This window comes from Danio aesculapii, chromosome 4 (assembly GCF_903798145.1).
Source record: "Danio aesculapii chromosome 4, fDanAes4.1, whole genome shotgun sequence".
Classification (NCBI taxonomy): domain Eukaryota; kingdom Metazoa; phylum Chordata; class Actinopteri; order Cypriniformes; family Danionidae; genus Danio; species Danio aesculapii.
The window spans coordinates 25,751,925-25,777,926 of record NC_079438.1 but is presented as its reverse complement, the minus strand read 5'-3'; the positions used below and the strand labels follow the sequence as shown (position 1 = coordinate 25,777,926).

Here is a 26,002-nt window from a genome sequence, read left to right as displayed (position 1 = left end):
AATACTTCAGCCTGAACGCAAAGCCAAAGATTTGGTTTGTCAGAAGTGGGATTCGAACCCACGCCTCCAGGGGAGACTGTGACCTGAACGCAGCGCCTTAGACCGCTCAGCCATCCTGACACGCACACTTAGCCGGAGCTGTCTACTAGGAGCCACATCGCAGCACCATGACATGGAAGCTGGTGTTTCACAGCTTGCCCAGCTCCAGCAGTCTGCCTCGTTGGCGCAGTAGGCAGCGCGTCAGTCTCATAATCTGAAGGTCGTGAGTTCGAACCTCACACAGGGCAAGGTGGTACCTTTTGGCACACGGGAGCACTTAGGTGACTGGGCGGCGTACTTTATTGCCTTCCGTGCCATTTATGCTTTCCGGGGGCAAAAAAGCCTACAGCTCTTCTGGAGGGCATGCGGCGTGACGTTCCAAGAACATCTCCTGAGTCTGAAGCCATGATGGCAAGATGCTCCCATTCCTGTCACGTTATCGCTTGACGTTTGACGTGCATCCGTCAAATGTCATGACTTGACGTTGTAAGAGGATTAGCTGAAAAGCCCTGCGAATCCCATTAAATTAAAAATAAACGGCATCTCAGGACATTCCACTACATGGCATACCAAGACAATTCTTTTGATCCCATTTCGGTGCACTTGCTTTAAAGCCGACGTCCATTGTTTTGAACACATGCTTTTCCGAGTTGCTGTGGACAATGCCTTGATGTTGCGCAATCGCCTCAAATCTTGCAGCCTACAGTGCCCATTAACGCTGCCAGGGCCACTGGTATGCTGCGTAAATTGTGGCGCAAAGAGATTGATGCGGCACTTTGTCAGTGTTACTGTATCACTCGGACATGGCGCCAGAGGGTTAAATACTTGAGCCTGAGATCTCAGCTGTGCAACAGCCATGTCCTCACAGTGAGAGCATGAGCTGTCCGCGGGCACTGCATCGACATGCTGGACCCCCAGACCTGTGATGCGATACTTGTGCCCATCATCCGGAGATAGGAACTACCGCATCCAGAAACGCACATTCAGAACAGCGTCTTGAAAAAGACGCGTTGATTGACTGACACAGCTTTTTTTCTTCTCTTTTCCACAAAGAGTCAAATGTCATGACATGACGTTGTAAGAGAATTAGCCGAAAAGCCCTGCGAATCCCATTGCCTTAAAAATAAACGGCATCTCAGGACATTCCACTACATGGCATTCCAAGGAAATTCTTTTGATGCCCTTTCGATGCACTTGCATTAAAGCCCACGTCCATTGTTTTGTTCACATGCTTTTCCGAGTTGCTGTAGACAATGCCTTGATGTTGCGCAAATGCCTCAAAACTTGCAGTCTACAGTGCCCATTAAGGTTGCCAGGGCCACTGCTATGCTTTGTAAACTGTGACGCAAAGAGATTGATGCAGCACTTTGTCAGTGTTACTGTATCACTCGGACATGGCGCCAGAGAGTTAAATACTTGAGCCTGAACGCACAGCCAAAGATTTGGATTGTCAGAAGTGGGATTCGAATCCACGCCTCCAGGGAAGACTGCGACCTGAACGCAGCGCCTTAGACCGCTCGGCCATCCTGACACGCACACTTAGCCGGAGCTGTCTCCTAGGAGCCACATCGCAGCACCATGACATGGAAGCTGGTGTTTCACAGCTTGCCCAGCTCCTGCAGTCCGCCTCGTTGGCGCAGTAGGCAGCGCGTCAGTCTCATAATCTGAAGGTCGTGAGTTCGAGGTTCAAGGTGGTACCTTTTGGCACACGGGAGCACTTAGGTGACCGGGCGGCGTACTTTATTACCTTCCGTGCCGTTTATGCTTCCCGGGGGAAAAAAAGGCTACAGCTCCTCTGGAGGGCATGCGGCGTGACGTTCCAAGAACATCTCCTGAGTCTGAAGCCATGATGGCAAGATGCTCCCATTCCTGTCACGTTATCGCTTGACGATTGACGTGGATCCGTCAAATGTCATGACTTAACGTTGTAAGAGGATTAGCCGAAAAGCCCTGCGAATCCCATTGAATTAAAAATAAACGGCATCTCAGGACATTCCACTACATGGCATACCAAGACAATTCTTTTGATCCCGTTTCGGTGCACTTGCTTTAAAGCCCACGTCCATTGTTTTGAACACATGCTTTTCCGAGTTGCTGTGGACAATGCCTTGATGTTGCGCGAATGCCTCAAACCTTGCGGTCTACAGTGCCCATTAACGCTGCCAGGGCCACTGCTACGCTGCGTAAATTGTGGCGCAAAGAAATTTATGCGGCACTTTGTCAGTGTTACTGTATCACTCGGACATGGCGCCAGAGGGTTAAATACTTGAGCCTGAGATCTCAGCTGTGCAACAGCCATGTCCTCACAGTGAGAGCATTCCTGTCACGTTATCGCTTGACGTTTGACTTGGATCCGTCAAATGTCATGACTTGACGTTGTAAGAGGATTAGCCGAAAAGCCCTGCGAATCCCATTGAATTAAAAATAAACGGCATCTCAGGACATTCCACTACATGGCATACCAAGACAATTCTTTTGATCCCGTTTCGGTGCACTTGCTTTAAAGCCCACGTCCATTGTTTTGAACACATGCTTTTCCGAGTTGCTGTGGACAATGCCTTGATGTTGCGCGAATGCCTCAAACCTTGCGGTCTACAGTGCCCATTAACGCTGCCAGGGCCACTGCTACGCTGCGTAAATTGTGGCGCAAAGAAATTGATGCGGCACTTTGTCAGTGTTACTGTATCACTCGGACATGGCGCCAGAGGGTTAAATACTTGAGCCTGAGATCTCAGCTGTGCAACAGCCATGTCCTCACAGTGAGAGCATTCCTGTCACGTTATCGCTTGACGTTTGACTTGGATCCGTCAAATGTCATGACTTGACGTTGTAAGAGGATTAGCCGAAAAGCCCTGCGAATCCCATTGAATTAAAAATAAACGGCATCTCAGGACATTCCACTACATGGCATACCAAGACAATTCTTTTGATCCCGTTTCGGTGCACTTGCTTTAAAGCCCACGTCCATTGTTTTGAACACATGCTTTTCCGAGTTGCTGTGGACAATGCCTTGATGTTGCGCGAATGCCTCAAACCTTGCGGTCTACAGTGCCCATTAACGCTGCCAGGGCCACTGCTACGCTGCGTAAATTGTGGCGCAAAGAAATTGATGCGGCACTTTGTCAGTGTTACTGTATCACTCGGACATGGCGCCAGAGGGTTAAATACTTGAGCCTGAGATCTCAGCTGTGCAACAGCCATGTCCTCACAGTGAGAGCATTCCTGTCACGTTATCGCTTGACGTTTGACTTGGATCCGTCAAATGTCATGACTTGACGTTGTAAGAGGATTAGCCGAAAAGCCCTGCGAATCCCATTGAATTAAAAATAAACGGCATCTCAGGACATTCCACTACATGGCATACCAAGACAATTCTTTTGATCCCGTTTCGATGCACTTGCTTTAAAGCCCACGTCCATTGTTTTGAACACATGCTTTTCCGAGTTGCTGTGGACAATGCCTTGATGTTGCGCGAATGCCTCAAACCTTGCGGTCTACAGTGCCCATTAACGCTGCCAGGGCCACTGCTACGCTAAATTGTGGCGCAAAGAAATTGATGCGGCACTTTGTCAGTGTTACTGTATCACTCGGACATGGCGCCAGAGGGTTAAATACTTGAGCCTGAGATCTCAGCTGTGCAACAGCCATGTCCTCACAGTGAGAGCATGAGCTGTCCGCGGGCACTGTATCGACATGCTGGACCCCCAGACCTGTGATGCGATACTCGTGCCCATCATCCGGAGATAGGAACTACCGCATCCAGAAACGCACATTCAGAACAGCGTCTTGAAAAAGACGCGTTGATTGACTGACACAGCTTTTTTTCTTCTCTTTTCCACAAAGAGTCAAATGTCATGACATGACGTTGTAAGAGAATTAGCCGAAAAGCCCTGCGAATCCCATTGCCTTAAAAATAAACGGCATCTCAGGACATTCCACTACATGGCATTCCAAGGAAATTCTTTTGATGCCCTTTCGATGCACTTGCATTAAAGCCCACGTCCATTGTTTTGTTCACATGCTTTTCCGAGTTGCTGTAGACAATGCCTTGATGTTGCGCAAATGCCTCAAAACTTGCAGTCTACAGTGCCCATTAAGGTTGCCAGGGCCACTGCTATGCTTTGTAAACTGTGACGCAAAGAGATTGATGCAGCGCTTTGTCAGTGTTACTGTATCACTCGGACATGGCGCCAGAGAGTTAAATACTTGAGCCTGAACGCACAGCCAAAGATTTGGTTTGTCAGAAGTGGGATTCGAACCCACGCCTCCAGGGGAGACTGCAACCTTAACGCAGCGCCTTAGACCGCTCGGCCATCCTGACACGCACACTTAGCCGGAGCTGTCTCCTAGGAGTCACATAGCAGCACCATGACATAGAACCTGGTGTTTCACAGCTTACCCAGCTCCAGCAGTCCGCCTCGTTGGCGCAGTTGGCAGTGCGTCAGTCTCATAATCTGAAGGTCGTGAGTTCGAGCCTCACACGGGGCATGGTGGTACCTTTTGGCACACGGGAGCACTTAGGTGACCGGGCGGCGTACTTTATTACCTTCCGTGCCGTTTATGCTTCCCGGGGGAAAAAAAGGCTACAGCTCCTCTGGAGGGCATGCGGCGTGACGTTTCAAGAACATCTCCTGAGTCTGAAGCCATAATGGCAAGATGCTCCCATTCCTGTCACGTTATCGCTTGACGTTTGACGTGGATCCGTCAAATTTCATGACTTGACGGTGTAAGAGGATTAGCCGAAAAGCCCTGCGAATCCCATTGAATTAAAAATAAGCGGCATCTCAGGACATTCCACTACATGGCATACCAAGACAATTCTTTTGATCACAATTCGGTGTGCTTGCTTTAAAGCCCACGTCCTTTGTTTTGAACACATGCTTTTCCGAGTTGCTGTGGACAATGCCTTGATGTTGCGCAAACGCCTCAAACCTTGCGGTCTACAGTGCCCATTAACGCTGCCAGGGCCACTGCTATGCTGCGTAAATTGTGGGGCAAAGAGATTGATGCGGCACTTTGTCAGTGTTACTGTATCACTCGGACATGGCGCCAGAGGGTTAAATACTTGAGCCTGAGATCTCAGCTGTGCAACAGCCATGTCCTCACAGTGAGAACATGAGCTGTCTGCGGGCACTGCATCGACATGCTGGACCCCCAGACCTGTGATGCGATACTCGTGCTCATCATCCGGAGATAGGAACCACCGCCTCCAGAAACGCACATTCAGAACAGCGTCTTGAAAAAGACGCGTTGATTGACTGACACAGCTTTTTTTCTTCTCTTTCCCACAAAGAGTCAAATGTCATGACTTGACGTTGTAAGAAAATTAGCCGAAACATCCTGCAAATCACATTGCCCTAAAAATAAACGGCATCTCAGGACATTCCACTACATGGCATTCCAAGGCAATTCTTTTGATGCCCTTTCGATGCACTTGCATTAAAGCCCACGTCCATTGTTTTGTTCACATGCTTTTCTGAGTTGCTGTGGACAATGCCTTGATGTTGCGCAAACGCCTCAAACCTTGCGGTCTACAGTGCCCATTAATGCTACAGGGCCACTGCTACGCTGCGTAAATTGTGGCGCAAAGAGATTGATGCTGCACTTTGTCAGTGTTACTGTATCACTCGGACATGGTGCCAGAGGGTTAAATACTTGAGCCTGAGATCTCAGCTGTGCAACAGCCATGTCCTCACAGTGAGAGCATTAGCTGTCCGTGGGCACTGCATCGACATGCTGGACCCCCAGACCCGTGATGCGATACTCGTGCCCATCATCCGGAGACAGGAACCACCGCATCGAGAAACGCATATTCAGAACAGCGTCTTGAAAAAGACGCGTTGATTGACTGACACAGCTTTTTTTCTTCTCTTTCCCACAAAGAGTCAAATGTCATGACTTGACGTTTTAAGAGAATTAGCCGAAAAGCCCTGCGAATCCCATTGCCTTAAAACTAAACGGCATCTCAGGACATTCCAAGGCAATTCTTTTGATCCCCTTTCGATGCACTTGCATTAAAGCCCACGTCCATACTGTATCACTCGGACATGGCGCCAGAGAGTTAAATACTTGAGGCTCTAACTCACGACTTTCAGATTATGAGACTGACGCGCTGCCTACTGCGCCAACGAGGCGGACTGCTGGAGCTGGGCAAGCTGTGAAACACCAGCTTCCATGTCATGGTGCTGCGATGTGGCTCCTAGAAGACAGCTCCGGCTAAGTGTGCATGTCAGGATGGCTGAGTGGTCTAAGGCGCTGCGTTCAGGTCGCAGTCTCCCCTGGAGGCGTGGGTTCGAATCCCACTTCTGACAAACCTAATCTTTGGCTGTGCGTTCAGGCTCAAGTATTTAATTCTCTGGCGCCATGTCCGAGTGATACAGTAACACTGACAAAGCCCCGCATCAATATCTTTGCGTCACAGTTTACGAGGTGTAGCAGTGGCCCTGGCAACCTTAATGGGCACTGTAGACTGCAAGTTTTGAGGCATTTGCGCAACATCAAGGCATTGTCTACAGCAACTCGGAAAAGCATGTGAACAAAACAATGGACGTGGGCTTTAATGCAAGTGCATCGAAAGGGCATCAAAACAATTGCCTTGGAATGCCATGTAGTGGATTGTCCTGAGATGCCGTTTATTTTTAGGGAATTGGGATTCGCAGGACTTTTCGGCTAATTTTCTTACAACGTCAAGTCATGACATTTGACTCTTTGTGGGAAAGAGAAGAAAAAAAAAGCTGTGTCAGTCAATCAACGCGTCTTTTTCAAGACGCTGTTCTGAATGTGCGTTTCTGGAGGCGGTGGTTCCTATCTCCGGATGATGGGCACGAGTATCGCATCACAGGTCTGGGGGTCCAGCATGTCGATGCAGTGCCCGCGGACAGCTCATGCTCTCACTGTGAGGACATGGCTGTTGCACAGCTGAGATCTCAGGCTCAAGTATTTAACCCTCTGGCGCCATGTCCGAGTGATACAGTAACACTGACAAAGTGCCGCATCAATTTCTTTGCGCCATAATTTACGCAGCGTAGCAGTGGCCCTGGCAGCGTTAATGGCCCTGGCAGCACTGTAATCCTCTTACAACGTCAAGTCATGACATTTGACGGATCCACGTCAAACGTCAAGCGATAACGTGACAGGATCGGGAGCATCTTGCCATCATGGCTTCAGACTCAGGAGATGTTCTTGGAACAACATGGACTGCTAATCCATTGTTCTCTGGATGCATGGGTTCGAATCCCATCCTCGTCGTTCATTTAAGAGAGCCCGGTGCTTCCGGGGAAGTTATCTTGCTCACTCCATCTTCGTGCTTCGAAACATGATATGGCAAAATTGAAAGTCATCTTACCGAACATAATTGCAGAAACATACATATACAAATATGTGCCGCAGTCCAGCCTCCATCAAAGAAGTAGGCGCATACATGATGAGGTGGCCGAGTAGTTAAGGTGATGCACTTACAATCCATTGTGCACTGCATGTGTGGGTTTGAATCCCATCCTCGTCGCTCATTTGCTCTGGTGTTTGAGAGAGCCCGGTGCTTCCGTGGAAAGTGTTTTACTCGCACCCTCTTAGCGTTTTGAAGGATGTCATGGTAAAAGTTAATCCAGCCTCCGGCAGGGATGGACCGCTAATCCACTGTGCTCTGCCTGTGTGGGGGAGTCGAATCCCATTCTCGTCGTTCAATTGCTTTAGATAGCCTGGTGCTTCCATGGAAGGTTTCTTACAAGCACTCTGCTTGCATTCTGAAGAATGTTATGGTACAGGTTAATCCAGCCTGCTGCAGGCTAAAAATAATTACTTATACATTCTTTCATTTTTACTTAAAGAAAAGTATACACAATTTATGTGAATCTGGGAGAAGAGAATTGTGGGTAATCTGGTAAAGGGGACGGAGTCACAACGCTGAACGGCAGAGAAAAGGGATGAGATTGGGATGTATTTATTGGGCTGTACAGGGATTGGGGTAAGGTAATGAAGAATGCAAGGGCCCTGAAACCATATTTTGACAGAAATCCAAGGTCAGCTATGCTGCCGTTTTTAGACTCAGGCATTCTGTCTAGTTTCTCTCCAACAAAACCAGAAGAAACATGTTGCAGTTAATGTTGAACAATAAAGCCTGGTTTATACTTCTGTGTCAAGTGATCAGCGTTATCCACAACGCAAGCCTTGTGCGTAGCCGTGCACTTATACTTTTGTGCACTGTTTCTGTTGCTCTGCAATACACTTCCGAAACGCTAGCTGACAGTAGGTGTTTATGTTTCTCTGTGTTGAGTTTCTTCGCTGGTGTTTTGTTTTTTTCTGAATGCTTCCTTAAAGTGCAAGTGGCTCAAATTCGCTCATTTTGACGCAGGAACCAGTGGACGTGCAACAACTTTAATTAAAAGGTAAACACAAAACAACAGTCTCCATCCGGAGCTCCTTCATGGGACTCCACACTTGTAAACACCCGCAGCTTCACGTTCGTGCGGCTCTCACCTCCGCCCACACTCGTCATCGCTACCAAGCCGACCAATCTGAGAGCTACGCGTACGTGTTACATTTTTTGAGAGGTGCGCGTCAATGTCGCCGACGGCCACAGCGAGGTGCTATGCAACCACGAGTAGGCTGCGCCGTAGCATACGCGTGCGCTTGACGCAGATGTATAAATCAGCCTTAACTCTGGGGCACTGATCAGAGCTACTGATAAAGCTCCTTATGACAACCTTTATCTTCATCTTTTCTGTATGAACATCCATTCGAGTCCCAAAAGTTAATCCTTTCTCTAGCACAATGCTGTGCTTACACGAAGTGGCCGAGTGCTTAGGTTAGTATGTTGTACTCTGTAAGTTCTGGTTTAAATCCCATCCTCATAGTTTCACTGTTTTGAGAGAGGCAACTGCTTCTGTCTAAGGTTTCTTATTTGCACCTCTCAGCGTCTTAAAGGATGTTTATGGCAAAATTGTATGTAATATTTAGCGAAAATAGCTGCAAAAACATACGTATATGCCATAGTCCAGCCTCCATTAGGAGAGCACTTATACGCGCGGTGAGGTGGCTGAGTGAATAAGGCGCTGGACTGCTATTCTGTTGTGCTTTGCGTGTGTGATTCAAATTCCATCCTGGTTATTCGTTTCAGAGAGCCCGGTGTTTACGTGGACGATAACTTACTTGCACCCTCTTCATGCTACGAAGCATGTTATGGCAAAATTGAGTGTCATCTTACTGAAAATAGTTGCAAAAACATACATGAACACATATGTGCCACAGTCCAGCCTCCATCAGGAAATTAGCAACATATGTGATGAGGTGGCCGAGTGGTAAAGGCGATGGACTGCTAATCTGTTGTGCTCTGCCTGCGTGGGTTCAAATCCCATTCTTGTCGTTCAAATGCTCTGGCATCTGAGAGATCCTGGTGTTTTTGTGGAATGTGTTTTACTCGGACCCTCTTAGCGTTTTGAAGCATGTTCCTGCAAAATGTAATGTCGTCTGTACTGAAAATAGCTGCAAATACATATTTATGTGCTATAGTCCAGCCCCCATCTGGAAAGTGGTTAAATGCATGATGAGGTGGCCGAGTGGTTGAGGCGATGGACTGCTAATCCATTGTTCTCTGCATGCATGGGTTCGAATCCCATCCTCGTCGTTCATTTAAGAGAGCCCGGTGCTTCCAGGGAAGTTATCTTACTCACACCATCTTCGTGCTTCGAAGCATGTCATGGCAAAATTGAAAGTCATCTCACCGAACATAGAGTTATAGAACAGAGTGTTGAAGCTGGCTTCAGCTGATGTAACTGCAAACTATCTTCAGTAAACTTTATTTATTTATTTAAATCTCTGACTCCGGCTCTTCTTCGTCTGACAGACTGGTCATTCTTTGGGTTAAACTGCATACCATCCCCACAAGTGACATCTATTGCTGGTGAGCTCTTGCTTGCTCTACATGTCATCAGGCAGCACGACCAATGCGCCAGGCAAGAGCACAATGGAAAGGTCAAGCTTCGTAGTCGTGGCCGAGTGGTTAAGGCGATGGACTAGAAATCCATTGGTGTCTCCCAGTGCAGGTTCAAATCCTGCTGACTACGTCCAGGCTACGCGCAGGATTTAGTTTGCGACTTTCCTTGATTGTTTGCAACTCCATTGTTTCTTGGGAAAAGGGGTGTGCTGGTAGGGAAAAGCAACAAAAATAAATCCGCAGCGCATGCCAACTCACTGCCCTGGGGGCCCTCCATTTGTCAAGCTACAAAATGATTGAACAACTCTCCGATGTAGCAAAAACCTTAATAATCGATCTTTATTATAAAATTTGGGAACAAGGACAGTTGCCCTGTGTATGGAAACACTCAGTAATAGTCCCCATAGGAAAACCTGGCAAAGATAAATCAGAACTCACAAGTTATAGACCTATAGCCTTAACATCCAACTTATGTAAAATTATGGAGAGAATGATAGCCTAAAGGTTAATGTATTATTTAGAAAGCAGGGGAATAATTACACCTTTTGAGAGTGGGTTCCGCAATGGAAGAACAACAATGGATCCGGTAGTAAGTTTAGAAAATGAAATTAGAAAGGCATAAGTAAATAGAGAATCAGTCTTGGCAACCTTTTTCGACATAGAGAAGGCGTATAATATGCTATGGAAAGAGGGATTGTTAATTAAACTGAATAATATGGGTGTAGGTGGTAAAATGTTCAATTGGATTAAAGATTTTTTAATGGAAAGAACCATAGAAGTTAGAATAGGGAACAGGACATCAGGCACATATTCAGTAGAAAATGGCACCCCACAAGGAAGTGTGTGTAGCCCAGTTCTATTTAATATAATGATAAATGATGTTTTCGATGGAGTGGAACATAGGATAAATAGAGCACTATATGCAGATGATGGTGCGTTGTGGGTAAGGGGCCGTAAAATTGATAACTTACAGAACAGAATGCAGTCAGCAATTAGTCAGGTTGAAAAATGGTCATCTGAATGGGGATTTCATCTATCAGTGGAAATAACTCAATTTATCTGTTTTTCCAAAAACAAAAAAACGAAATAAACCTTAAATTGTATGGACAACATCTTAAACAAGCTAGCGAAATAAGATATTTAGGGGTATGGTTTGATTGTAAGCTTACCTTCAAAAATCACGTTCAAAAAAGGATAGATACATGCAAGAAAGCAATTAATATCCTAAAATGTTTGGCAGGATATAATTGGGGGGCAACAGGGTCATCTTTGAAAAAGATATACATTGCCATAATCCGTTCAGTATTTGATTATGGAAGTGTAATGTATAAATCAGCAGCAAAAACTACATTAGCTGAACTTGACAGGATGCAGCCCAAAGCACTTCGAATATGTTGCGGAGCTTTTAGAACCTCTCCAATTCCAGCACTGCAAGTTGAAACAGGCAAAATGCCATTAAATCTCAGGAGATTACAACTTTCTTTAACATATTGGATAAATTTAAAAAGACAAGCAGCTACACACCCCACAAAAATGGTATTAAATGAATGTTGGGAATATGGTCGCACTAATAGTAGAAGCTTTGGATGGAGCAGTACCAAAGAGGCAGAAGAAATGGGGATCAGTAATATCTCTTGTAGTATAAATAACTATATAAGTACAATTCCACCTTGGTTGTTTTGTTTTCCGGTAATAAATCTGGAAATAAAGAAGGTAATTAAGTCAGAAAGAGAAAATCAAAATGTTAAGCAGTATTTAGAAATAATGTATAATGAAACAGTACAAATATATACAGATGCATCAAAAGAATCAACTGGTAAAACTGGAGCGGCAGTATACATTCCCAAATATAGAGCAAAAATACAAAAACGGACCTCAAATCACCTCTCCATTTACTCTGCGGAAATGATGGCTATTATAATAGCACTACAATGGGTAGAGGAAGTCAAGCCATGCAAACCAGTGATCTGTTCAGACTCAATGTCATCTCTGTTGAGTATCCAAAGTGGGAAATCTTCTTGCAGACAGGATCTTTTAAACGAAGTACATCAGATAATATTCCAATTGAGTCAACAAAGGATTAATATACAGTTTGTATGGGTCCCAGCTCATTCTGGTATAGAAGGTAATGAGATGGTAGATAAACTGGCAAAAGAAGCTATTAAATCAAATCAAATAGAAATACAGGTTCCTCTTAGCAAATCAGAAATTAAAGCAATAATTAAAGATGGTGTAAATAGATTATGGTAAGAGAAATGGGACAAAGATGAAAAAGGCAGACATTTATTCGAAATTCAACAGAAGGAAATAGTCAAAAAGAACGATTTACTAATATGGCAGGAGGAAACATGGTTTACAAGATTAAGAATAGGACATACAGGGTTAAACAGTGGATTATGTTTTATAGGGAAACATCAAAATGGAATGTGTGCATATTGTAATGAACCAGAAACTGTAAAACACGTTATACTGTCTTGTAGGAAATACTCAGAAGAACGAGAACAATTACACAAAGTATTTAAGAACATGACATTGAAGCACATATTGAGTCTGTCTGGAGCAAGTTCAACAGTTAATGCAGTTATACAGTTTCTGAAAACAACACAGCTAGCAAACAGGATTTAGAAATTTTTATGATTTATTTATTTATTTTTTAAATATATTTTTTTAATGCAGTATATATATATATATATCCCTAATGATCACATGCACTAAGTTTGCAAGCTGCCAATAAAATACCACAGAAGAAGAAGAAGTCTGAGGCAGAGAGTGGAGAGTGCAGAGCTTTGCTGTTTAATTCCTTTAACTCCACTTATGTTACGAGTGTTGTGCGTCTATTCAAAGTAAGTGTATTATATCTGACCATTGTAGCATTCGCAGATTTGCTGCAATTATCTTGCGGGTGGAACCGCTTTAACATGTGTGCTCAGTGCTAATATACTCTCTTGTTTTTAGCTCAATGCTACGCTGTAATCACTTCTATAATGCGTTTCTCGCATAGAGGTAAAATTGGTTTTATATTCGCACATTCGTTCATTTCTCTATCAAGTCTCTATATTGTTTACTATGTTACTTTGAATATTCGATTGGAATTAGCATGGAAGTATGACTTGAAAACAACATTAACACTGTTTATTTGACTGTGAACAATGTTGTACTGTGATAGTCATTGGCTGCTAATATGATTTCTCTATTTAGAGTTTGCAAATAATACTTTTATGAAACTAAATTATTAGGAAGAATGTCTGAATATCCCAATATAAAACCAACTTTACCTCTAATGTAGAATCAGCTACTCAAGACTTGTACACACTTATTGAACAGGGAAGTAAAACCTATGTGCAAATTGTGTGAGAATATTTTGATGGTGAAACATATTTTAATAGAATGTATATTTAAAATGATATTAGAGAATGTTTTTATTCAGGAAATATTTTAAGGCAAATGTTAAAAAATGTGTTTTCTGGAGGAATTTTTATCATTGATCAGACTGAAAGAGCTTATAAGACTTTATCAGTGTTGTTGTTGTTGTTATTTGTGTGTTTTAAAATAAACAATTAATGATGTTTCAGAAAGAGTTATGATTGTCAATTATATATTGAAAATTTAATACAAGTGTTTCCATGAATATAGCCAGTGCTGCTGATATGGCATTCAAATATAAATATATGCAAACAGCATGAAATTACAATAATTGTCTCCTCCTCCAGTTCAGCTATAAACACTGAAATATTCCCATCAGGCTCCATTGAAGACTTTATTGAAGGACAGCGAGAACATGAGTGATCCAGAACCCTGCAAAATTAAAAAAGAAGACTGTTTATTCCTGATCAAGGGCGGCGCAGGAGTTGTTGGGCTTTTGGGGCTTCAGCCCCTAATGTTTGTTCCAAAGCCATGAATCTTTTTGGTTTAAGTTTTGTCAAATCGTAGTTTTTCAACACATTATGCAGAAATATTTAAACCGGTTCATTATTGCTTTTCCACAGGATCAATAAAGCAATATAAGCTGGGTTTCTATCTCTTTTCTTTAAGGGTTTTTTTAAACATTTTTTTTTTTAATCAGAGGCAGCCCCACAGCAGTAAGCGGTTTCTGTCTCTCCTTTCTGAAAGCGAGTTTACACACAGACACACACATGCAAACCATGGTCCTGCATAGCCATGCCAATTATTTCTCTTCTGCAAATTTTTATTGATTTAATTATTTTTTAAATCTGCTTTATTCTTTTAAACCGAAAGCAGCGCCCGTCAATTGGTGGTTTTCCTTAAGATACATCTTTGTGAATGTTATATTTTGTGTGTAGTCTTCAATGTGCACGATCAATTCCTGATCCTAAGCATACATTTTTAAATCAAAAGACAAAATATTTTAATTATTTTTGATGTGCTAAAATATTTGTTAAACGAATGGCTAACCTAGGTGCCCTTTAAAAAAAAAAAGCATATATACCTATTAAAACTGAATAAAGTGCATGGTCTAATCGGAAATAAGGGAAATTAGTTATCTATTTCATTATTTAATGCATAAAACGGGCTAGTCTTTTTTATAAATTGAGTTAATTGATCTGAAACTTTTAATGGCATTCTCTTTACTTGTAAATAATAAAAGTTGCATCAAATTGATAAACTAACCTGAATACCCGCATGAACAGGGCCACAATGAATTTTATTTTACATTGAAACAATTGGATAGTGTCTTCTGTCTACATGACTGCCAAACGCGTCAGAAAAAAAAAACTGCTGAATCTCTGTGAATATTTGGTTAACTTCTAAAACAAATGTTGTCTGGTTTAGTGATGTTAGTAATGCATAGAAAAATGCAAAGCAGAATTCTCCTGAGCTCATTAATCCACTCATGACAGCCACTTTGATGGCTTTTAAAGTGGTTAATGAGGTTGCAATATAGATGCAGTCACCTCATGCTTGTGTTGCGGTACAATCCGTAAACTCCACTCATTAAAACAACAGCTTGGTGTTCATACTTTAATATCGTGACTATATTTAATTGTGGATCATGGGCCAACAATATCGTTATCATGATAATACGAATAATGGTGCAACCCAGTGTTGCCAACTATTTCCAATAAAAAGTAGCTAAAGCCTGCCCGAAAAGTATCTAGTTGTTGCCAAATGACGTCACGCATCAATTTGCAAATCAGTGACGTCATCATGTAGTATCTGACAAGCGTAAGCCCATCATGTCTCTACTCTCTGTGTATTGTATTATATTAAAACATTATATGCAGATGCACAATAAATAGGTTCTTATTAACATACATCTTTATGTAGTATACAAAAACATTTGTTTTCTCAAATTGACAGGCCATCTCTGCAAAAACATTATTTGAAATATGTTCACTTAGATTTGTATGAAAAATATAGTTGACTATTTGTAAAAGTAATACAAACACTTTTTGATAAGAATTGTTACTTACTTTTTAACAATCGCAGCTTGTGTTACTTTTTTAAACTTGTGAAATTAACACATTTGTGAAAGTGACAACAATTATAGCACTATTGGAATGTATTGCTACCTAAATTACCAACAATTATACATGTCAACGTATATTAGTAAATTAACAGTTATGAAAAACAATCTGAGCAATTTACTCTACTGGGTGAAGCCTGCAGACACTGCTCTTTTGAGTCACTTTTTAAAAAATTGCTAAAAGAAGCCAGATGAATGTTAAAAATTGCTAAATTTGTTGCTAGGTGCCTTTTGAAAAACAAAGTTGCTAAATCAGCAACTAAATTGTTAAGTTGGCAACACTGGTTTCATTATGTTCCTGGCAGTTTTTGACCCATTGACTTCCATTACAAACACACATTTCTAACCACAAAGCCATGACACCAAATAATCATGCATTCTAGATTGTTGGTGTTTTCCCTGTTGGGAAGAGGTCAGATGTTTCATTTTTACTGTTGATCATCAGTTGGCTGCATTAACCCTTTAGATAGGCCTGTTCAAAAAAGTTTCTGTCTTTTATATGGAGTTCAGTGAAGTAAAACAGATTATAGTGTGCATGCATAAATACACTTTATAGGGGGACCAACAGTTTTAACCCAAAAATGACCAGTCTATCAGGTGAAGAAGAGCAGGAGTCAGAGATTCAATTAAAAGAAAGTTTACTGTAGATAGTTTGCAGTTTCATCAGCAGATGCCAGCTTTAATACTCACAAAAAGTTTGTAGACCGCTCTACATACAATCTCAGAACAACAATTAGACTCTTACGTCACACCATTAACTGCGTCATACATATAGGTGTTTAACCCCCAGGTGTCGAAGACCGCGTACATGCGTTTTGACAAATCTTCTCGTAATGATGAAATGAACTTAAATTACACTTTCAGTTTTGATCGTACAGATAAGATCAATACATCAATCGAATCTGTTAAGTGTCTAGTTTTTATTGTGTACACTCACAATGACAACTAGATATTAAAGTTTGAGGACAAACTTTATGGTGGCTTGAAAAGCCGAGTCTAAAAGTTTGAAGTTGTTTTAAAGTGTAAATAACTGAAGCAGTTTTTATGAAGTTTGAAACAGTCGGCATAGATAAGTACATATATGTTAGCATGTTTCTAGGTTGTTGCTAGGCGGTTGCTAAAGTATTCTAAGTGGTTGCTGGGCAGTTGCTAACATCAATTAGCATGATTCTAGCATTAATTAGCATGTTACTAGCATTTTTCTAGCATGAATTAGCATGTTACTAGCATGAATTAGCATGTTACTAGCATGAATTAGCAAGTAACTAGCATGATTCTAACATAAATTAGCATGTAACTAGCATGATTCTACCATGAATTACCATGATTCTAGCATGAATTAGCATGTAACTAGCATAATTCTAGCATGAATTAGAATTTAACTAGCATGATTATAGCATGGATTAGCATGTATTAGCATGTTGTTAGCATGATTCTAGCATGAATTAGCATGTTTCTAGCATAGTTCTAGCATGATTTAGCATGTTACTAGCATGATTCTAGCATGAATTAGCATGTTACTAGCATGATTCTAGCATGAATTAGCATGTTACTAGCATGATTCTAGCATGGATTAGCATGTAACTAGCATGATTCTAGCATGAATTAGCATGTTACTAGCATGTTTCTAGCATGAATTAGCATGTTATTAGCATGATTCTAGCATGAATTAGCATGTTACTAGCATGTTTCTAGCATGAATTAGCATGTTTCTAGCATAGTTCTAGCATGATTTAGCATGTTACTAGCATGATTCTAGCATGAATTAGCATGTTACTAGCATGATTCTAGCATGAATTAGCATGTTACTAGCATGATTCTAGCATGGATTAGCATGTAACTAGCATGATTCTAGCATGAATTAGCATGTTACTAGCATGTTTCTAGCATGAATTAGCATGTTACTAGCATGATTCTAGCACGAATTAGCACGTTACTAGCATGTTTCTAGCATGAATTAGCATGTTACTAACATGTTTCTAGCATAAATTAGCATGATTCTAGCCTGAATTAGCATGTTTCTAGCATGAATTAGCATGTTATTAGCATGAATCTAACATGAATTAGCATGTTACTAGCATGATTCTAGCATGAATTAGCATGTTACTAGCATGTTTCTAGCATGAATTAGCATGTTACTAGCATGATTCTAGCATGAATTAGCATGTTTCTAGCATTAATTAGCATGTTACTAGCATGTTTCTAGCATGAATTAGCATGTTATTAGCATGATTCTAGCATGAATTAGCATGTTTCTAGCATGAATTAGCATGTTATTAGCATGATTCTAGCATGAATTAGCATGTTACTAGCATGATTCTAGCATGAATTAGCATGTGACTAACATGTTTCTAGCATGAATTAGCATGTTACTAGCATGATTCTAGCATGAATTAGCATGTTACTAGCATGATTCTAGCATGAATTAGCATGTTATTAGCATGATTCTATCATGAATTAGCATGTTACTAGCATGATTCTAGCATGAATTAGCATGTGACTAACATGTTTCTAGCATGAATTAGCATGTTACTAGCATGATTCTAGCATGAATTAGCATGTTACTAGCATGATTCTAGCATGAATTAGCATGTTATTAGCATGATTCTAGCATGAATTAGCATGTTACTAGCATGATTCTAGCATGAATTAGCATGTTACTAGCATGATTCTAGCATGGATTAGCATGTAACTAGCATGATTCTAGCATGAATTAGCATGTTACTAGCATGTTTCTAGCATGAATTAGCATGTTAGTAGCATGATCCTAGCACGAATTAGCATGTTACTAGCATGTTTCTAGCATGAATTAGCATGTTACTAGCATGTTTCTAGCATGAATTAGCATGTTACTAACATGTTTCTAGCATTAATTAGCATGTTACTAGCATGATTCTAGCATGGATTAGCATGTTATTAGCATGATTCTAGCATGGATTAGCATGTTACTAGCATGATTCTAGCATGGATTAGCATGTTACTAGCATGATTCTAGCATGGATTAGCATGTTACTAGCATGATTCTAGCATTAATTAGCATGTTACTAGCATGTTTCTAGCATGAATTAGCATGTTACTAGCATGATTCTAGCATGTTACTAGCATGTTTCTAGCATGAATTAGCATGTTACTAGCATGTTTCTAGCATGAATTAGCATGTTGTTAGCATGATTCTAGCATGAATTAGCATGATTCTAGCATGAATTAGCATGTAACTAGCATGATTCTAGCATTAATTAGCATGTAACTAGCATGTTACTAGCATGATTCTAGCATGAATCAGCTTGTTTCTAGCATGAATTAGCATGTTGTTAGCATGATTCTAGCATGAATTAGCATGTTATTAGCATGATCCTAGCACGAATTAGCATGTTACTAGCATGTTTCTAGCATGAATTAGCATGTTACTAGCATGTTTCTAGCATGAATTAGCATGTTACTAGCATGATTCTAGCATGAATTAGCATGTTACTAGCATGTTTCTAGCATTAATTAGCATGTTACTAGCATGTTTCTAGCATGAATTAGCATGTTATTAGCATGATTCTAGCATGAATTAGCATGTTTCTAGCATGAATTAGCATGTTATTAGCATGATTCTAGCATGTTACTAGCATGTTACTAGCATGATTCTAGCATGAATTAGCATGTTACTAGCATGTTTCTAGCATGAATTAGCATGTTACTAGCATGATTCTAGCATGAATTAGCATGTTACTAGCATGATTCTAGCATGAATTAGCATGTTACTAGCATGATTCTAGCATGAATTAGCATGTTACTAGCATGATTCTAGCATGGATTAGCATGTTACTAGCATGATTCTAGCATTAATTAGCATGTTACTAGCATGTTTCTAGCATGAATTAGCATGTTACTAGCATGATTCTAGCATGTTACTAGCATATTTCTAGCATGAATTAGCATGTTACTAGCATGTTTCTAGCATGAATTAGCATGTTGTTAGCATGATTCTAGCATGAATTAGCATGTAACTAGCATGATTCTAGCATTAATTAGCATGTAACTAGCATGTTACTAGCATGATTCTAGCATGAATCAGCTTGTTTCTAGCATGAATTAGCATGTTGTTAGCATGATTCTAGCATGAATTAGCATGTTACTAGCATGACTAGCATGTCACTATCGTGTTACTAGCACCTTTCTAGCAAGATTAGCATGTCAGTAGGATGTTAAAACTGTTAGCATGTGTTAGAATAGCTAGTCACAGTCTCTGGGACAGTTGCTAGGGTGCTGAAATTGGTTGTTAGGGAGTGGCTAGTAAGTTTAAAGGTAATCAGTGATTGGCTGCTGGCTAGACTGAGTTAAATGAGTCCAGTTAGAAGTCTGTAGGACAGTCTGATGCAGAGTTATGAGCTCACAAAGGTTGATCCAATGTTAAGTAAATGGGAGTCTTTTACAATGGAAGTCTATGGGACAGTTGCTAGGGTGCTGTAAGTGGTTGCTAGGGAGTGGCTAGTAAGTTAAAAAGTCATCAGTTATTGGCTGCTGGCTAGACTGAGTTAAATGAGTCCAGTTAGAAGTCTGTAGGACAGTCTGATGCAGAGTTATGAGCTCACAAAGTTTGACCCAATGTTAAGTCAATGGGACTTTTGGGATTTTTCTGGGTCGTTTTTCGGAAAACCCAAGGTCGGATCAGTTAGAAAAGATATAGCAACCCGAGTCAGACCAGTTCGAAGGTTTGACGAAAGTTTGAAGTATGTAGCTTGAAAGGCCTAGGAGGAGATACACTTAGAAATTAGTCTCAGAAGAATAAGAAGAAGAAGAAGAACTAGATATTAAAGTTTGAGGACAAACTTTATGGTGGCTTGAAAAGCCGAGTCTGAATTAGCATGTTACTAGCATGAATTAGCAAGTAACTAGCATGATTCTAACATAAATTAGCATGTAACTAGCATGATTCTAGCATGAATTAGCATGTTACTAGCATGTTTCTAGCATGAATTAGCATGTTACTAGCATGTTTCTAGCATGAGTTAGCATGTTACTAGTATGTTTCTAGCATGAATTAGCATGTTACTAGCATGCTTCTAGCATGAATTAGCATGTTTCTAGCATGAATTAGCATGTTATTAGCATGATTCTAGCATGAATTAGCATGTTACTAGCATGATTCTAGCATGAATTAGCATGTTACTAGCATGTTTCTAGCATGAATTAGCATGTTATTAGCATGATTCTAGCATGAATTAGCATGTTACTAGCATGATTCTAGCATGAATTAGCATGTTATTAGCATGATTCTAGCATGAATTAGCATGTTACTAGCATGTTACTAGCATGAATTAGCATGTTACTAGCATGATTCTAGCATGAATTAGCATGTTACTAGCATGACTCTAGCATGGATTAGCATGTAACTAGCATGTTTCTAGCATGAATTAGCATGTTACTAGCATGTTTCTAGCATGAATTAGCATGTTATTAGCATGATTCTAGCATGAATTAGCATGTTACTAGCATGATTCTAGCATGAATTAGCATGTTACTAGCATGATTCTAGCATGAATTAGCATGTTACTAGCATGATTCTAGCATGAATTAGCATTTTACTAGCATGATTCTAGCATGAATTAGCATGTTACTAGCATGATTCTAGCATGGATTAGCATGTTACTAGCATGTTTCTAGCATGAATTAGCATGTTACTAGCATGATTCTAGCATGAATTAGCATGTTATTAGCATGATTCTAGCATGAATTAGCATGTTACTAGCATGATTCTAGCATGTTACTAGCATGTTTCTAGCATGAATTAGCATGTTACTAGCATGTTTCTAGCATGAATTAGCATGTTGTTAGCATGATTTTAGCATGAATTAGCATGTTTCTAGCATGAATTAGCATGTAACTAGCATGATTCTAGCATTAATTAGCATGTAACTAGCATGTTACTAGCATGATTCTAGCATGAGTCAGCTTGTTTCTAGCATGAATTAGCATGTTGTTAGCATGATTCTAGCATGAATTAGCATGTTACTAGCATGACTAGCATGTCACTATCGTGTTGCTAGCACCTTTCTAGCAAGATTAGCATGTCAGTAGGATGTTAAAACTGTTAGCGTGTGTTAGAATAGCTAGTCACAGTCTCTGGGACAGTTGCTAGGGTGCTGAAATTGGTTGCTAGGGAGTGGCTAGTAAGTTTAAAGGTAATCAGTGATTGGCTGCTGGCTAGACTGAGTTGAATGAGGCCAGACTCTAGTCTGTAGGACAGTCTGATGCAGAGTTATGAGCTCACAAAGGTTGATCCAATGTTAAGTAAATGGGAGTCTTTTACAATGGAAGTCTATGGGACAGTTGCTAGGGTGCTGTAAGTGGTTGCTAGGGAGTGGCTAGTAAGTTAAAAAGTCATCAGTTATTGGCTGCTGGCTAGACTGAGTTAAATGAGTCCAGTTAGAAGTCTGTAGGACAGTCTGATACAGAGTTATGAGCTCACAAAGTTTGACCCAATGTTAAGTCAATGGGACTTTTGCGATTTTTCTGGGTCGTTTTTCGGAAAACCCAAGGTCGGATCAGTTAGAAAAGATATAGCAACCCGAGTCAGACCAGTTCGAAGGTTTGACGAAAGTTTGAAGTATGTAGCTTGAAAGGCCTAGGAGGAGATACACTTAGAAATTAGTCTCAGAAGAATAAGAAGAAGAAGAAGAAGAACTAGATTATTAAAGTTTGAGGACAAACTTTGAGGCTGGCTTGACAAAGCCTTGGTAATAGTTTATTTAGTTTAAACAGTTTTAAAATGTATATATTTAAAATAGATAGATAGATAGATAGATAGATAGATAGATAGATAGATAGATAGATAGATAGATAGATAGATAAAATAGTTTGAAAAAGGTTAGATAGATGAATTAGCATGTTATTAGCCTGATTCTAGCATGAATTAGCATGTTTTTAGCATGACTTTAGCATAAATTAGCATGTTACTAGCATGATTCTAGCATGAATTAGCATGCTACTAGCATGATTCTAGCATGAATTAGCATGTTACTAGCATGATTCTAGCACGAATTAACATGTTATTAGCATCATTCTAGCACGAATTAGCATGTTTCTAGCATGATTCTAGCACGAATTAGCATGTTATTAGCATGGTTCTAGCATGAATTAGCATGTTACTAGCATGATTCTAGCATGAATTAGCATGTTACTAGCATGGTTCTAGCATGAATTAGCATGCTACTAGCATGATTCTAGCATGAATTAGCATGTTACTAGCATGATTCTAGCACGAATTAACATGTTATTAGCATCATTCTAGCACGAATTAGCATGTTTCTAGCATGATTCTAGCACGAATTAGCATGTTATTAGCATGGTTCTAGCATGAATTAGCATGTTACTAGCATGATTCTAGCATGAATTAGCATGTTACTAGCATGGTTCTAGCATGAATTAGCATGTTATTAGCATGATTCTAGCATGAATTAGCATGTTACTAGCATGATTCTAGCATGAATTAGCATGTTACTAGCATGATTCTAGCATGAATTAGCACGTTACTAGCATGATTCTAGCATGAATTAGCATGTAACTAGCATGATTCTACCATGAATTAGCATGTTACTAGCATGAATTAGCATGTTACTAGCATGATTCTAGCATGAATTAGCATGTTACTAGCATGATTCTACCATGAATTAGCATGTTACTAGCATGATTCTAGCATGAATTAGCATGAATTAGCATGATTCTAGCATGCATTAGCATGTTACTAGCATGATTCTAGCATAAATTAGCATAGTTTTAGCATGAATTAGCATGTTACTAGCATGATTCTAGCATGAATTAGCATGTTACTAGCATGATTCTAGCATGAATTAGCATGTTACTAGCATGATTCTAGCATGAATTAGCATGATTCTAGCATGAATTAGCATGTTACTAGCATGATTCTAGCATGAACTAGCATGTTACTAGCATGATTCTAGCATGAATTAGCATTGTTCTAGCATGATTCTAGCATGAATTAGCATGTTACTAGCATGATTCTAGCATGAATTAGCATCGTTCTACCACGAATTAGCATGTAACTAGCATAATTCTAGCATGAATTAGCATGTTACTAGCATGATTCTAGCATGAATTAGCATGTTACTAGCATGATTCTAGCATGAATTAGCATGTTACTAGCATGATTCTAGCATTAATTAGCATCGTTTTAGCATGAGTTAGCATGTTACTAGCATGATTCTAGTATGAACTAGCATGTTACTAGCATGATTCTAGCATGAATTAGCATGTTACTAGCATCGTTCTAGCATGAATTAGCATCGTTCTAGCATGAATTAGCATGTTATTAGCATGACTCTAGCATGAATTAGCATGTTCTTAGATAGATAGATAGATAGATAGATAGATAGATAGATAGATAGATAGATAGATAGATAGATAGATAGATAGATAGATAGATAGATAGATAGATAAAAACAGTTAATAGATAGATAGATAGATAGATAGATAGATAGATAGATAGATAGATAGATAGATAGATAGATAGATAGATAGATAGATAGATAGATAAAAACAGTTGATAGATAGATAGATAGATAGATAGATAGATAGATAGATAGATAGATAGATAGATAGATAGATAGATAGATAGATAGATAGATAGATAGATAAAACAGTTTGAAAAAGGATAGACAGATAGATAGATAGATAGATAGATAGATAGATAGATAGATAGATAGATAGATAAAAACAGTTTATAGATAGATAGATAGATAGATAGATAGATAGATAGATAGATAGATAGATAGATAGATAGATAGATAGATAGATAGATAGATAGATAAAACAGTTTGAAAAAGGATAGATAGATAGATAGATAGATAGATAGATAGATAGATAGATAGATAGATAGATAGATAGATAGATAGATAGATAGATAAAAACAGTTTATAGATAGATAGATAGATAGATAGATAGATAGATAGATAGATAGATAGATAGATAGATAGATAGATAGATAGATAGATAGATAAAGCTCACCCATAAGTATGACAGTCTGATGAAAAGCTATGAGGTCACAAAGTTTGATCTAATGTTAAGTCAATGACAGTCTTTTGCAATGGAAGTCTATGGGACAGTTGTTGCTAGGGTGCAGTATCTGGTAGTTAGGGTGTGGCTAGGAAGTTAAAAGCTCATCAGTGATTGGCAGTGTGGTAGTCTGAGTTAAATGAGCTTAGCCATAAGTCTGTATGACAGTCTGATGCAGAGTTTTGAGCTCTCAGAGTTGATTCAATGTTAAGTCAATGGCAGTCTTTTGCAATGGAAGTCTATGGGACAGTTTCTAGGGTCCAAAAGTGGTTGCTAGGGTGTGGCTAGAAAGTTTAAAGGTGATCAGTCATTGGCAGATTGATAATCTGAGTTAAATGAGCCCAGTTAGAAGTCTGTGCGACAGTCTGACGCAGAGTTATGAGCTCACAAAGTTTGATCCTATGTTAAGTCTATGGGATTTTTCCGGTGGTCCCGGGACGTTTTTCGGAAAACCGAAAGTCGGATCAGTCGGAAAAGATATAGCAACGCGAGTCAGAATAGTTTGGAGGTCTGGTGCGAGTTTGGTGGTCATAGCTCGAAAGCTCTAGGAGGAGATAGTCTTGCAAATTTAGTCTCAGAAGAATAAAAAAAAAAAATAATAATAAGTTTAGAAAGGATAACAGTAGGTTGGCTTTGACAAGCCAGCCTAATAACTAGATTATTAAAGTTTGAGGACAAACTTTGAGGCTGGCTTGTGAAAGTCTGTTGGTAATAGTTTATTTAGTTTAAAGTAGTTTTAAAAAGTACGAAAAGATAGATAAATAGATAGATAGATAGATAGATAGATAGATAGATAGATAGATAGATAGATAGAACAATTAGCATGTCATTAGCATGATTCTACTATGAATTAGCATGTTATTAGCATGATTCTAGCATGAATTAGCATGTTACTAGCATGATTCTAGCATGAACTAGCATGTTACTAGTATCATTCTAGCATGAATTAGCATGTTACTAGCATGATTCTAGCATGAATTAGCATGTTACTAGCATGATTCTAACATGAATTAGCATATTGCTAGCATGATTCTAGCATGAATTAGCATGTTACTAGCATGATTCAAGCATGAATTAGCATGTTACTAGCAAGATTCTAGCATTAATTAGCATGTTACTAGCATGATTCTAGCATGATTTAGCATGTTACTAGCATGACTCTAGCATGAATAAGCATGATTCTAGCATGAATTAGCATGTTACTAGCATGGTTCTAGCATGAATTAGCATGTTACTAGCATGATTCTAGCATGAATAAGCATGATTCTAGCATGAATTAGCATGTTACTAGCATGATTCTAGCATAAATTAGCACGTTACTAGCATGATTCTAGCATGAATTAGCATGTTACTAGCATGATTCTAGCATGAATTAGCATGTTACTAGCATGATTCTAGCATGAATTAGCATGTTACTAGCATGATTCTAGCATGAATTAGCATGTTACTAACAAGATTCTAGCATGAATTAGCATGTTACTAGCATG

General features: G+C 39.8%; 1 protein-coding gene, 6 non-coding genes and 1 pseudogene across 7 annotated transcripts in view; 3 read left to right on the top strand and 5 right to left on the bottom strand.

Moving 5' to 3' along the window:
- Positions 1-26,002, bottom strand: part of LOC130222340 (gastrula zinc finger protein XlCGF57.1-like) — a 410,257-nt pseudogene that overhangs the window by 158,019 nt on the left and 226,236 nt on the right.
- LOC130222333 (gastrula zinc finger protein XlCGF57.1-like) overlaps positions 1-26,002 on the bottom strand; it is a 159,030-nt gene that overhangs the window by 33,538 nt on the left and 99,490 nt on the right. The window lies entirely within an intron of this gene.
- Positions 38-120, bottom strand: trnal-cag (transfer RNA leucine (anticodon CAG)). Its single transcript has one exon. It is a non-coding gene; the product is annotated as a tRNA-Leu (tRNA).
- On the top strand, positions 215-287 carry trnam-cau (transfer RNA methionine (anticodon CAU)). The gene has a single exon. It is a non-coding gene; the product is annotated as a tRNA-Met (tRNA).
- Positions 1,488-1,570, bottom strand: trnal-cag (transfer RNA leucine (anticodon CAG)). The gene has a single exon. It is a non-coding gene; the product is annotated as a tRNA-Leu (tRNA).
- Positions 4,278-4,360, bottom strand: trnal-aag (transfer RNA leucine (anticodon AAG)). The gene has a single exon. It is a non-coding gene; the product is annotated as a tRNA-Leu (tRNA).
- Positions 4,455-4,527, top strand: trnam-cau (transfer RNA methionine (anticodon CAU)). Its single transcript has one exon. It is a non-coding gene; the product is annotated as a tRNA-Met (tRNA).
- On the top strand, positions 6,268-6,350 carry trnal-cag (transfer RNA leucine (anticodon CAG)). Its single transcript has one exon. It is a non-coding gene; the product is annotated as a tRNA-Leu (tRNA).